General features: G+C 35.7%; 1 pseudogene; it reads left to right on the forward strand.

Annotated features, from left to right (window-relative positions):
* The first annotated feature begins 3,258 nt into the window (after positions 1-3,258).
* LOC110313278 lies at positions 3,259-5,646 on the forward strand (annotated as a pseudogene).
* The last annotated feature ends 7,778 nt before the right edge of the window (positions 5,647-13,424 follow it).

The raw sequence follows: 13,424 nt of genomic DNA on the forward strand, positions 1-13,424 counted from the left end.
AAAGGGAGAACAACAATATTAACCAACCAGACATTCCAGAGCTCCCAGTGACTTAACTACCAACCAAGGAGTACACATGGAGAGACCCATGGCTCCAAACAGATGATGGCCTTATCAGGCATCAATGGGAGGACAAGCCCTGTGCCCTGTGAAGTCTTGATTCCCCAGTGTAGGGGAATGCAAGGGCATGGAGGTGGGAGAGGGATGCGTGGGTAGGGAAGCACCCTCATAGAAGCAGGGAGAGGAGGAGGGAATAAGGGGTTTCTGGTGGTGCAGACTGGAAAAGGGGATAACATTTGAAATGTAAATAAATATCCAATAAAATAAATAACTATGGTTTATGTTATTAGTGAAATCTAAATCTGTTCATTTTGTCTGTGAAATAACATTTCATTTGGGGAATCCCAAAGATAAAAATTGAAAATCTAAATTTATGCACGTGTGTGTGTGTGTGTGTGTGTGTGTGTGTGTGTGTGTGTATGGTGAATATATAATATATAATCCATATATATAAAACTACAAAATTTCCTAGAACATGGTGTTTGTTTATATATTTCTTGATTTCCTGGAAAATATCAGAGATAAAATAATGATATAATAGTTTTGGGTATATATAACTAATGAAACAAATAGAAATATTATTTCTTCAAATGAGGAAAAAACAAAACTGCTTCAGCAATAGCAATAACTACTGTAGCCTACAGCCTTTTTTGAAATCATAAAACAACATGTGTTAACCTAATTAAGATAAAGGGACCATTATTGACCTAAAATAAGTTCCAAGGAATAAAACTGAAAATACATGAATTTATGCTGGGTCCTTCTAATAGAATAGTACCAAAGGACAAATTCAGAGAATTGACAGTATTATAATTAGTTGTTGAAGGAGGTTTAATATAAATATAATAGAAACAAAATTTTGATGAATTTAACTGTTACCTTATATTTCTAATCTCATTAAAATAAAGTATTTTAACTATACCTGTAGCTCATATAATAGTCATTAATTTTTATAATTATAGAATTCTTAATTTTTGTTTCTAAACTTAAAGAATTCTTAAATTACTTTTACAAATTATGATTTCCACACAACTTTCCTAATGTGCAAACTGTACTATCTTGGTGAATACGCTAGAGTATTGTTTGTTGAATGTCATGTTGCTATAGAAGCATATAAAAATCCTTCTATACCCCACTTAATTAAGAATTGTCACACATCACTGGTGGTATGGAAAATGAAGTACACACTACAAAAAGGACTGTTCAAGTTCATATGTGCTTAATTTGCCCAATTGTCACTTTTTCTTTTGAAATAACAGGGTTAATATTTGGGAGAAATATTGCTTGAAAAAGAAAACTGTAGAAGTTGCTGTCACATCAAAAATCAACTTAGGCACTATTAAAATTATATTTAACAGAGTTGCCATATCCAAGCTTCTATTTTTCAGTTGTCTATACACAGATGTTAATCTAAAGCAGGAAATGTGGGACTTTCATTTAGTCTTGATTATTTAATGTTGATTACAAATTATATAGATAGGAGGAATGTGAAATAGAGTATAATGAAAGCCAAGAAAAGAGAGCAATAGCAGTTCAATTCCTCATTTAACCAGTTTTGGAATTAGAAAGACATGCACAAATTAGAATTTCTCGACATATTAAATATTTGAACTCTGACAATGAATTTACTTTTTGTGTTCCTTGACTCTAAAGGGATTATTAATACACATATATTGCTAGATTATTATGAAATTTTAGGCAAAAATGTAATAGCCTTCTCAAGCTGTTTAAATGTGGTAAATATTCAAGTACACTTAATCTGTTATGTTATTACTCACTGAAAAGCAACTGTGAAGTTACATTTATTATGTTCATTATCATGAACAGATATAGGCTAGAAATATAGTTTACATGTAGAACCAATCATTAGCATTATAAAGTTCCACAGAAATGCCTCTAGCATGTTTAAAGTGCTATCTGTCCATAACTCAAAAAAAAAAAAAAAAAACTAAGTAGGATAGCTGGTCTCTGGTGCTGACATACTGCCCTGAAGGTTAAGATTGGGTTCTTACACTGGTGCCTAGGCATCTGTGTTTGTGGTGATAATTGGTCTGGAAGGTAATTTCTGGGTTTTGTTTTGGCTTGTTTTCTTTCTTTGTTTTTTGATTTATGTATTTTTCTAGGACTGTATTGTTCTTGGTTTCCATTTCCTCTCTGGTATTGTATCAACAGTGGTCTGTGGTTGGTTGAGTAAGGGTCACTGCTTGAGTTGGGCCCTGGAATTCTGATGGCCAGCATGGCAAACAGAAATGGCTGTAGCAAGTTCAAAACACAATAGAGCTATAATTAAAAATAAAAAATAAAACAAAACAACCCCCCCCAAAAAACAGAAAAAAAGTAAATATTTTGAATGTCAGTTCTCATTCTTAGCAAGCTTTCATTTACTTCCTTTATGACACAGTTCTCAATAACAAAGTTCATGATTAGGCAAAGGGAAACATTTGAGAAAAATGTTTAACCTACTGGAAGATAAAACTTCAGACTGAACAGAATGGATTGCCAGGGCTTAAAAAAATATCTTCCCTTAATATGTAGGTGTGTGATACAGAGTAAAAGATGCACAAGAATATATCTTGTAGATAAACCCAATTATATTTCTCTGATTCTGGGGATGGCATCTTGTCTGTAAATGATGTATGTGTGCTTATGTGCCCCAGTTTTTCATTGGCATACAGGGTGAAGGATAGACTTGGCAAGAAAATTGATATTTCCTTTTGCTTAAGGACCTAAGAACCATACTTCTGATGAGTGAAAATACTTTTGATAAACAAGACACTTTATAGAAACCACATATAGTACTTCCTATGCTTCCATTTTTAAAGTAGGGGAGGATGGTCCCTTTAACAGTGTCTATTACACAAGCACATTCTTTTTAGGAAGAATCTAGGGAGAATCACAATATTCTGCCAGAACTAACGGAGGCTCAGTGATTCAAGTGCTCCTGAGAGAGGTTTGTTGGCGATAGTTCAGTAAGAAAGGAATGATAACTATCAGGGCCTTCACCCCCAGTAATCATAATGATGTTGTTTTGGGTCCTCTTTTAGCCTCTGTCATTCATTTAACACCCAGTAATCTGCTCTCTTGTGACTTTATTTTTTTTTTCAGAATTGTGCCATTATCGGCATTCCTGGCTAAGGTAGCGAGGGATTGCAAGTTCTAGACAGAGTACGAAAAGGCAAGGTCTGCCGTAGGACGTGGCCTAGCAAGGAAAAACCATAGATCATCATGGATGACAAACTTCATAGCATAAAAATCTATGTTATGGTGGAAGATGAGCAGTGGAAAGGCATAGGTGCAGGTCAAATTTCAACCAAATACATTGAGAAGTTCCAGGGTGTGTGCCTGATTGTTCACTCCGAATCAGATGGCTCACTGATTATGGAGTGCAAGATACATCTTAATGTACCCTATCACAAACAACAAGGGGAAATAATCATTTGGTCTGAAACTAAGAACCATGGTGTGGCAATACATTTCCAGGAACCAAATGGTTGTCAAAAGATTTGGGAAGATATCTGCCAAATTCAAGGTAAGGATCCAAATGTAGAAATCACACAAGAACTTACTGATAATCTGGAAACTTTTGATGAACTTCTGCAAATCTGGAATCTGGTTGAGATGCCAAAGTGTGAACTCCATACACTTGAAAATATTGCATATTTACTTACTCTTGTCCATGAAACACCAAGCCACAAGAAAAGGCTGGTGCTGGTCTTAGAAAAAGGAGGTTATATTAAAAAATTGCTATAGCATTTCAACACCTGTGAAAAGCTGAAGAACATGGGAGGCTTCTATTATTTGAATGACATAATTAAAGGACTCCTGTTTCTAGGCAATACACATTTGTTTAACGTAATATTTACTGATGAATTTTTCATGGATGTGGTAGGATGCCTTGAATATGACACTGCTTTGGATCACCCAAAGAAGTACAGGGAATTCTTGACTCAAAATTCAAAATTCAAGGAAATTTTACCAATAACACACACCCAACTTAGGCAAACAATACAACAGACCTACAGAATGCAATATGTTCATGATATTGTACTGCCCATACCAACCATATTTGAATCGAATCTTCTTTATGATCTTAACACTATGAATCTTTTCAACAAAATTGAAATAATTACCATGCTACAGGATAATGAAAAATTTTTGTTGAAGTTCTTGCCCAGTTAAAAGATAATACTGTAGGTGATGAGAGACGGCATGAATTGTTTCTATTCTTCAAGAAATTCTGTACATTTGCTAAGACATTAGAGAATCTAGAGAAACATGAATTATCGAAGACATTAATAAATCTAGGAATCATGGGTGCTCTGAAAGCTGCAGTGCACATGCATGATTACCAAATACAAATAGCTGCTTTAGATATATTTCCTTATCTAGTAGAATACAATCAGTGCCTAGTCCGAGAGTATTTACTGGATGAAGCTCAGGACAGTGAAGATGATGACCTTCTCCTTAATATAATGATCAAACAAATGATCTGTAATTCTGATCCTGAATTTTCACAAGGCATCATTTTACCAATAATTCTGTGTGCTCTTCTTGTTCCAGAAAATATGCATGTTACAGCTAATGGATGTGAAAAAATGAAATTTCTCAATTTCTTCTATACACGTTGCATAAGTAACCTTGTAGCACCAATTTTGTCTACCACAGTAGAGAAAGACAATGCAAATAATAGGGCTAACATCTGCGCTGATAATTATCAAAATGCACAATTGCTGGGAGTAGTTTTAGAAACATTTAATTTTTGTGTACAATACCACTCAACATATATAAAAAAAATATAATTTGAATAACAACTTGCTCAGGAAAATCTTGATGCTGATGACTTCAAAGCACACATTTCTGATTTCGTGTTCTGTCCAGTTTATGAGAAAGATGATTGGTCTTAAAGACGAAACTTACAATCTTTACATAATAAAGAAAAACCTGTTTGAACCAGTTGTAAATGCTTTTATGCATAATGGACACTGGTATAATATGTTAAATTCAGCTATTATTGAGCTATTTGAATTTATAAGACAAGAAAATATCAAGTCTCTTATTGCAAACATTGTGGAAAACTTTTTTATTTCTTTCGAATTAATTGAGTATGTCCAGACATTTAAAGGGTTAAAAATAAAAGATGAAGAAGAGAAGAAGAGAGAACGTCAAGTAAGAAGAAATTTACGTAATGTAGTATACCAGAAAATATATTGCAGACGTACCAATGTCATGGAGGTAAAATGTCATAGAGGAATCACAAAAAGAAAAGGTGCTATTTTACCAAAGAGAAGAGCCTTTTCAATTCATAATGGCATAATTATGAAAATTAAAGAAAGAAATGAAAGTGAAAGTGCAATAGAACACCCAAAGAGAAAATCATCTGAAGCTTCTAAATGTTCTCCATCTCATGGGGATGCTTCTGAAACAGAATGAGTAGGTCACACTCTAGCAGCCTGGTTCCTTTAGTGGATTACCCATATGATACTGACACTGAGAATGATGATGATCCTTATAGTAATGATAAAGATGAAGATGAAGACAAAGATGAAGAAGAAGAACCCCCCCAAAAGACCTAATCTTAGTTCATAAAATCATAAGAGGTCCTTAACTCCTAATTCAATTCAAATTCTATAAATATCACAAATTGAAAAATCCAACTTAAAAATTCTTTCTCCTATGAATTTTTAGATATGATAGAATGCAGAGCAAAATTAATCAGTAGGAGGCCTCAATTTTATATGAAGAAAACTTCCCATAATACAGGTGCATAGTGTAACATAAACAGCAACTAGGTGATAACTTCTTTTCAAGAACATCTTACTTTAGCAGCATGGTTTGGGAAGATGAAAGTGTTTGATAAAGTAATATAATTTTTACTAAAGACTATATAATTTTTACTAAAGTCTATATAAGAAGCAACTACAATGGTTTTATTGCAAAACCTACTTTCAAAAAAGGATCTAGTAATGACATTCTTTACATAAGCTGAAGCTTGTTTAAAGTATATTCATTGTATTGAAGATAAAATCATATTAAAGTAAAAATAAATTGAGACTTTTCAACATTTCTGTGAAGATTTAACAGAACTTCAGCATTATGGATAATAATAATAGGGAAACAAAATTCAGTGCAATTCAGTACCTATTTTCATGAATAGAGGGCTAAGCTTGATCCTAAAGCAGTTGTTGTTAATGTACTTCTTTTTAGATAGACATTTGAAGCATAAGTATCAATACAGTACTATTTCTAATGTGATTTCTGTAGGATCTTTATGGTATAAAACTGGATGCATTAAATATCAAGTTAGAGAAAGTTAATGAGGCTTCATCCTTTCCCTGGAGTAGTAGGTATGTTCTTGGATAGACACACACACATGCACACACACACACACACACACACACACACACATGCATACAGAGGCATATATAATTTAAGAGAGGAAAATTTGACTCTGTCTCAGATTGTGAGGAGATATATTCCATCCTGGTGAAGAGTAGACACTTCAGTTTTGGGAGGAATTTAAAGCATCTTATCACATTTCAAACACAATCAAAAAGCATGTAGATGATTTCTGTGACTTAATTCAATTCTCTTCCTTTTTAGTATAGGACATCAGCCAGTGTCACAGTGTCACATATATTCAAGGTTGGTTTTACAATTTCACTTTTCCCAGTCCATAAACTGCCTCATAAACATACCAAGAAGTTTGTCTCCAAAGTGTAATGTTGATTCTGTTAATTACTATCATTAATTAACCTTTCATACTTAACATACAAACATATAACTATTTAGGCATGACCTTGCACAATATCATTCAGAATTACAAAATGTATTTACTCTGTTAAATACCCCATATTCTTTAATGGTTTCAACACTGTTCACAACTGTAAGGAAAGAGTCTCTTCAGAGACTTAGTCTCTAAACTGTGAGGTCTCATACCATAAAAGAAAGCATATTATTAGCTTTTTGTGGTGATAAACCACAAAATAAAACCACATGATAAAAATCAGTGTATGGAGTCTAGAGAGATGGTTTAGCAGTTAGGAACACTTCCATAAAACTGTATTTGATCCTTAGCATCCACATGGCAGCTAAGAAACATGTATAAGTTTATTTCACTGAGGCATGTTGCCTACATTTGGCCTGCAGTGATATTTCATGCATGTGCTACACAGACAAAATACAGGCAAAACACCAATATATGCATGTATATGTGTTAGATATATATATATATATATATATAGATAGATAGATAGATAGATAGATAGATAGATAGATAGATAGATAGATATGTATATATGGATATGTAATGGATATGTATATATGTATATATGTATATATATATATATATGTATATGGAGAGAGAAAGACAGAGACAGAGACAGACAGACAGACAGACAAACAGACAGACATAATTTGTAAAATTAAACTCATGGAAGAAATATTTCCTTTTGGCTCATGACTCTAAAACAAGGAACCCATAAATGGCTGGGGACTCATGGCAGCAGATGGCCAAGCAGAAAGCTGGTAATTACATTTTATCCATATACAGGAAGGCAAGAGGAGAGATAAAGACAGAACTAGAGGGACAGGGGCAGAGGGAAAGGGGAAGGTAGAGGTAGTAGGAGAGGGAGAAGTTGTGGGAGAGGGGGAGGGAGAGAGAGAAGGAGAGAGAATTAGAGGTAAGAAGTCTGTATGCTCTCAACATCGGTACTCAGTGATGTTCTTTCTTTAGCAAAGCTTTACTTTCTAAAGGTCCTATACCCTTCAGAAACAGTGCCACCAAACATGTGCCAAATGTTCAAATACTTGGGTAAATGATGTTGGGACAATTATTTAAACCACCATATCTGCCTTCTGTGCCACATAGGTCTCTCACTATGTCACAATGATGTGGTGTGACAAAACTTCTGAGCAGATGAAATGTACATGTTTAGTCATCCCAGATATGGAACCTATGGCAGATCAATGTACATATTACATCAAAGTCCAACTTGGTGAACCAATGAGTCTTATTGGGGTTTTGTACAGAAATATGGGTAAGCAAAAATGACACAAAGGCAGCCGCATTACCAAAGCCTATTCCAGAAAGAGTGACAGATCACAAAGGCTAGAAACTTGGGGCATATTGCACAGCCTTCAGGTAGCACAACACTTTGAAGAGTATCATTACCATGCAGCTTAGTTTGTCTGAATCTCAGTCAGCTTGGTTGGTTTTTGCTTCTTGTCAGCAGCAGATCTTCTGTCACTCTTCTGTGCTGTTTTTTTTTTTTTTTCTGAGAGTGACTCTTAACAGAATCTTACTGTTTATTGTGTTTTATTCTTTACATATATTACATTCTAACCACAGTTTCCCCTACCTCTACTCTTCCCAGCACCCTCACCATCTCCCCTCTGCCCTAAATCCACTCCTCATCTGTTTCCCTTCAAAAAAATAGCCAGATTCCCAGGGATATTAACTGAACATGACATAACAAATTATAATAAAACAAGGTCTGCACTCTCATATCAAAGTAGGATAAAGCAAGTCAGTATGAAGAAAAGACTCCCAAATTCAGGCAAAACGTTTAGATATCTACACAGACTTCTGCTGCAAAGTCCACAGAAATCAAGATCAAATTTAGGTAATAGCACAGGCCTCTGAATTCTCAGTGGCCTTCAGTGGTAACATGAACCACAGACATCAACACAGCCCTCAGGCACAAAACAGACCATGAACACAATTATGGCTCTTGCAGAAGTGGCTGTGATGACACCTGAAGCCACATTGATATCCTGTGTTCCATGACTGAGTACCATGGTGGAGTCCTTGGTCCTTCTGTAGCCAGAGGCCATATGGATATCTGTGACCCATGTTATGACTGAAGACCATGTGGATATCCTTATGCTGCTACCTGAAGATATGTTGAAGTCAGAGGGTCAAGCTGGCGCTATTAACCATGTTGATGTGTATGACCTGGGACGCTTCTTGAGGTCCTATTGATATCTAAGATCTGTGTTGTTGCTGGTATCCATGTTAATGTCTATGGTCCATATAACCACCAAAGGTTATGGGAATGTCCATTGTTTGTGTTACTACCTGAAGACATGTTGATGTCCATGGACCATGCTGTTACCAGAAACCATGTGGAAGACTATGATCCTTGAAATCACTGACTATAAAGGGGAAGGAAGTTTCTTTTGCAGTAGAATCATAAACTGCAGTATTACAGTTGAGAATGAGAGACATAGAAGGCTTCTTTGTCAATCTCTCTTTCACATCTCAAACACCCCACAAAGTGATCTATACAGATAGCCATTAGAAAGCGCTCTTAAAAAAAGTGATAGAAATGCTGAAGTACAGCTCCTCACCGTTGACAGATTCCAGTGTAGACAGTGGTTGAAGTAGGGAAGGACTAAGTTTTCTATTAGGGGCCAGACACTGGGAATTAGATCATGCTCCACTGAGTATATGAGTAATAGAAATTTAACTTGGTATTGTTTTTCTTTTTTCCCTTCTACTTTTATTCTTGTTTTTTTTTTTTTAATTTTGGTGGAAGTCACAAGTGTTGGGGTACACCTAGGAGGAATGGGAAGTCAGTGTGATGTGGGTGCTTTAAGGTAAATTTCCAAATAATCAATAAAATATTAAAAAGAGTCAGAGACACCTCTGCCCATTTCCACTGCTTGGTGGGACACAAGAAAATCAACAATAACATTTATGGCTAGCTCAGACACATACAGCATCCTAGATTGTTGCTTCAGTCTCTATGAGCCCCTTTGATTCTTGTTTAGTGACTTCTATGGTTTGTGCTCTCCCATGTCCTTGAAATTTCTGACTCCCAGAATCCTTCCTCCACTGCTTCACAGGGCTTTTCTTCTAGGTGGTTTTTTCTTGTGTTTGACTGCTTGATGATGTCTCTCTAATAAAAGTTGTATTAGTCACTGATTTTTGAGTATAGCACAATAACATTGGAAATAATTTCACTGACTTTCTGTTTTCATTTTTGCCAGTCATATTTGGTTCTATCAACATTCAGAATAATGTATTCTAGTTTCATTTATTTGCCCACAAATTTCCTAATATTTTTAACAGCTAGGTAATACCCCATTATGTAGATGTACTACATTTTTTCTGGTCTTTCATTGACAGACATTTAATGTGTTTCTATGTTCTGGCTATCATAAATAAAGCTGATATGAACACTGCTGAGCAATTATCCATGTGGTAAAATAGAGTGTTCTTTAGGTATATTTTTAGTAATGGTGTAACTGGATCTTAAGGTACTTCAATTCCCCATTATCTGAGGAGCTGCCATATTGATTTTCTAAGTGGTTGGACAAATTTGTATTTCTACCAGCAAGGAGGAATATTCCCCTTGTTCAGATCCTTGCCAGCATTAGCTCTTTCTTGAGTTTTTGACCTTAGCTATTCTGGTTGATGTGAAATGAAATCTCAGAGTAATTCTGATTGGCACTTTTTCTAATGGCTAATGGTATCAAATATTTCTGTAAGTGCTTCTCGGCTCTTAGAGATTTCCCTGTCAAAAACTTTACTGTTTAGCTCTGTATCCCATTTTTAAGGTGAGTTACTTTGTTTCTTGGTGTGTAAATTCTTGAGTTCTTTATATATTTTGGATATGAGCTCACTGTCAGGTGTAAGGTTGATTAGAATCTTTTTCTATTCTATATGTTGACTTTTTGTCCTTTTGACAATGACCTTCACCTAACAGAAGCTTTTCAGTTTAATGGGGTACTATTTATTAACCATTGATCTTAGTGCCCAAGCTGCTGGTGTTCTGTTCAGAAAGTTTTCTCCTGTGCCAAATTGTTAAAACCTCTACCCCAATTTTTCTTCTATTAGAGGTACTGTATCTAGTTTTATATTGAGTTCCTTGACCTACTTGGACTTAAATTTTGTTCAGGGTGGTAAATATGGATTTATTTGCATTCTTCTACATGTAGACATTCAGTTAGAAAGGAACCATTTGTTGAAACTGCTTTCTTTTTCTCATTGTGTCTGGATTCTTTATCAAAAACCAGGCACCCATATTTGTTTGAATTTCTGAGAATTTGATTCGATTACACTGACAAACCTGTCTGTTTTTATCCTACTACTATGTAGTTTTCATTACTATTGCCCTGTAGTACAACTTAAAATTGGGAAAGGCTATTCCTCCAGAGGCTCTTTTATTGTTCAGTATTGTTTTTAGCTCTCCTTAGTATTTTGGTTTTCTGTATGAAGTTGACTACTGTCCGTCAAGTTCTTTATAATACTGTATTGATGTTTATTATGTTATATGTAGATAGTTATATGTAGATTACTTTTGTCAGGGTGGTCATTTTAACTGTTAATACTACTGATCCATGAGCATGAAAGGCTTATCTTCTGATATTTTTTTCAATTTCTTTTATCAAATATTTGAAGTTTTTATCATATTTTCATGTGATTCATTAGTTACCTCAACATTTTTATTATTCCTGGCTATTATGAGGTGGTTGATTACCTGATTTTGTTCGCAGCTCATTTGACATTTGTATATAAGAGAGGTACTGATTTTTGTATGTGTCTATTAATCTTGTATCCAACCATTTTCTTTTTTATTAGATATTTTCTTCATTTATATTTCAAATGTTATCCCCTTTCCTGGTTTCTCCTCCAAAAATCCCCTATCCCCTACCTCTACCTCTACTCATCAATCCAGCCATTCCTGCTTTCAGGTCCTGCATTCCACTACACTGGAGCAGTGAGACTTTAGAGGACCAAGTGTCTCTTCTCCCACTGATGCCTGACAAGGTCACCTTCAATGTGTAATACTTGTTTGATGATTTAGTCCCTGGGAGCTCAGGGGGTACTGGATAGTTCATACTATGGTTCCTCCTATGGGGCTGCAAACTCCTTCAACTCTTTGGGTCCCACCATCACTGGGGACCCTGTGCTCAGTTCCATGGATGACTGTGAGCATCCACTTCTATATTTGTCAGGCACTGGCAGAGCCTCTCAGGAGACAGATATATGAGGCTCCTGTCAGCAAGTATTGTTGGCATCCAAAATAGTGTCTGGGTTTCATGACTGTATATGGGATAGATTCCCAGGTGGAGCAGTCTCTGAATGGTCATTCCTTCAGCCTCTGCTCCACTCATTGTCTCTGTAACTCCTTCCATGAGTGTTTAGTAACCCCTTCTAAGAAGTATTGAAATATCCACACGTTGGTCTTCCTTCTTCTGGAGTTCCATGACCTTGTGAATTGTATCTTGGGAATTCTGAGCCTCTAGGCTATTATCTACTTATCAATGAGTACATGCCATTGTGTTATCTCACTTAGGATTATATCCTCCAGATCTATCCATTTGCCTAAGTATTTCATAAATTCATTGTTTTTAATAGGTGTGAGGTGTAAATGTACCACATTATCTGTTTCCATTACTCAGTTGAGGGATATTTTGGTTCTTTCCAGCTTCTGGCTATTATAAACAAGGCTATGAACATAGTGGAGCATGTGTCCTTATTTCATGTTGGAGCATCTTCTGGGTATGTGCCCAGGAGTGGTATTGCTGGGTCCTCAGGTACTACTATGTCCAATTTACTGAGGAACCACCAGACTGATTTCCAGAGTGCTTCTACCAGCTTGCACTCCCACAAACAATGGAGGAGTTTTCCTCTTTCTCCACATCCTCCCCAGCATCTGCTGTCACCTGAGTTTTTGATCTTAGCAATTCTGACTGGTATGGGGTGGAATCTCAGGGTTGTTTTGATTGGTATTTCCTTGATGACTAAGGATGTAGGACATTTCTTTATTTGCTTCTCAGTCATTTGGGATTCTTCAGTTGAGAATTCTTTGTTTAGCTCTGTATCCCATTTTTAATAGGGTTATTTGGTTCTCTGGAGTCTAACTTCTTGAGTTCCTTGATTACATTCGATACCAGCCCTGTATCAGATGTAGGGTTGGTAAAGCTCTTTTCCTAATCTGTTGATTGATGTTTTATCCTGTAGACAATGTCCTTTGCCTTACAGAAGCTTTGCAATTTTATGAGGTCCTATTTGTCATTTCTTTATCTTAGAGCATACACTATTGGCCATTGATTGGTGTTCTGTCCAGGAACTATTCCCATGTGCCCATGTGCTTGAGGGTTGTCCCCACTTTTTTTACTTTTAGTTTCATTGTATCTGGTTTTATGTGGAGGTGCTTGATCCAGTTGGACTTGAGCTTTATACCAGGAGATAAGAATGGATCAATTTGCATTCTTCTACTTGATAATAGCCAGTTGAACCAGTACCATTTGTTGAAAATGCTCTTTCTTTCTTTCTTTCTTTCTTTCTTTCTTTCTTTCTTTCTTTCTTTCTTTCTTTCTTTCTTTCTTTCTGTCTGTCTCTCTGTCTCTCTGTC

The sequence above is a fragment of the Mus pahari genome, chromosome X, assembly GCF_900095145.1.
Source record: "Mus pahari chromosome X, PAHARI_EIJ_v1.1, whole genome shotgun sequence".
Taxonomy (NCBI): domain Eukaryota; kingdom Metazoa; phylum Chordata; class Mammalia; order Rodentia; family Muridae; genus Mus; species Mus pahari.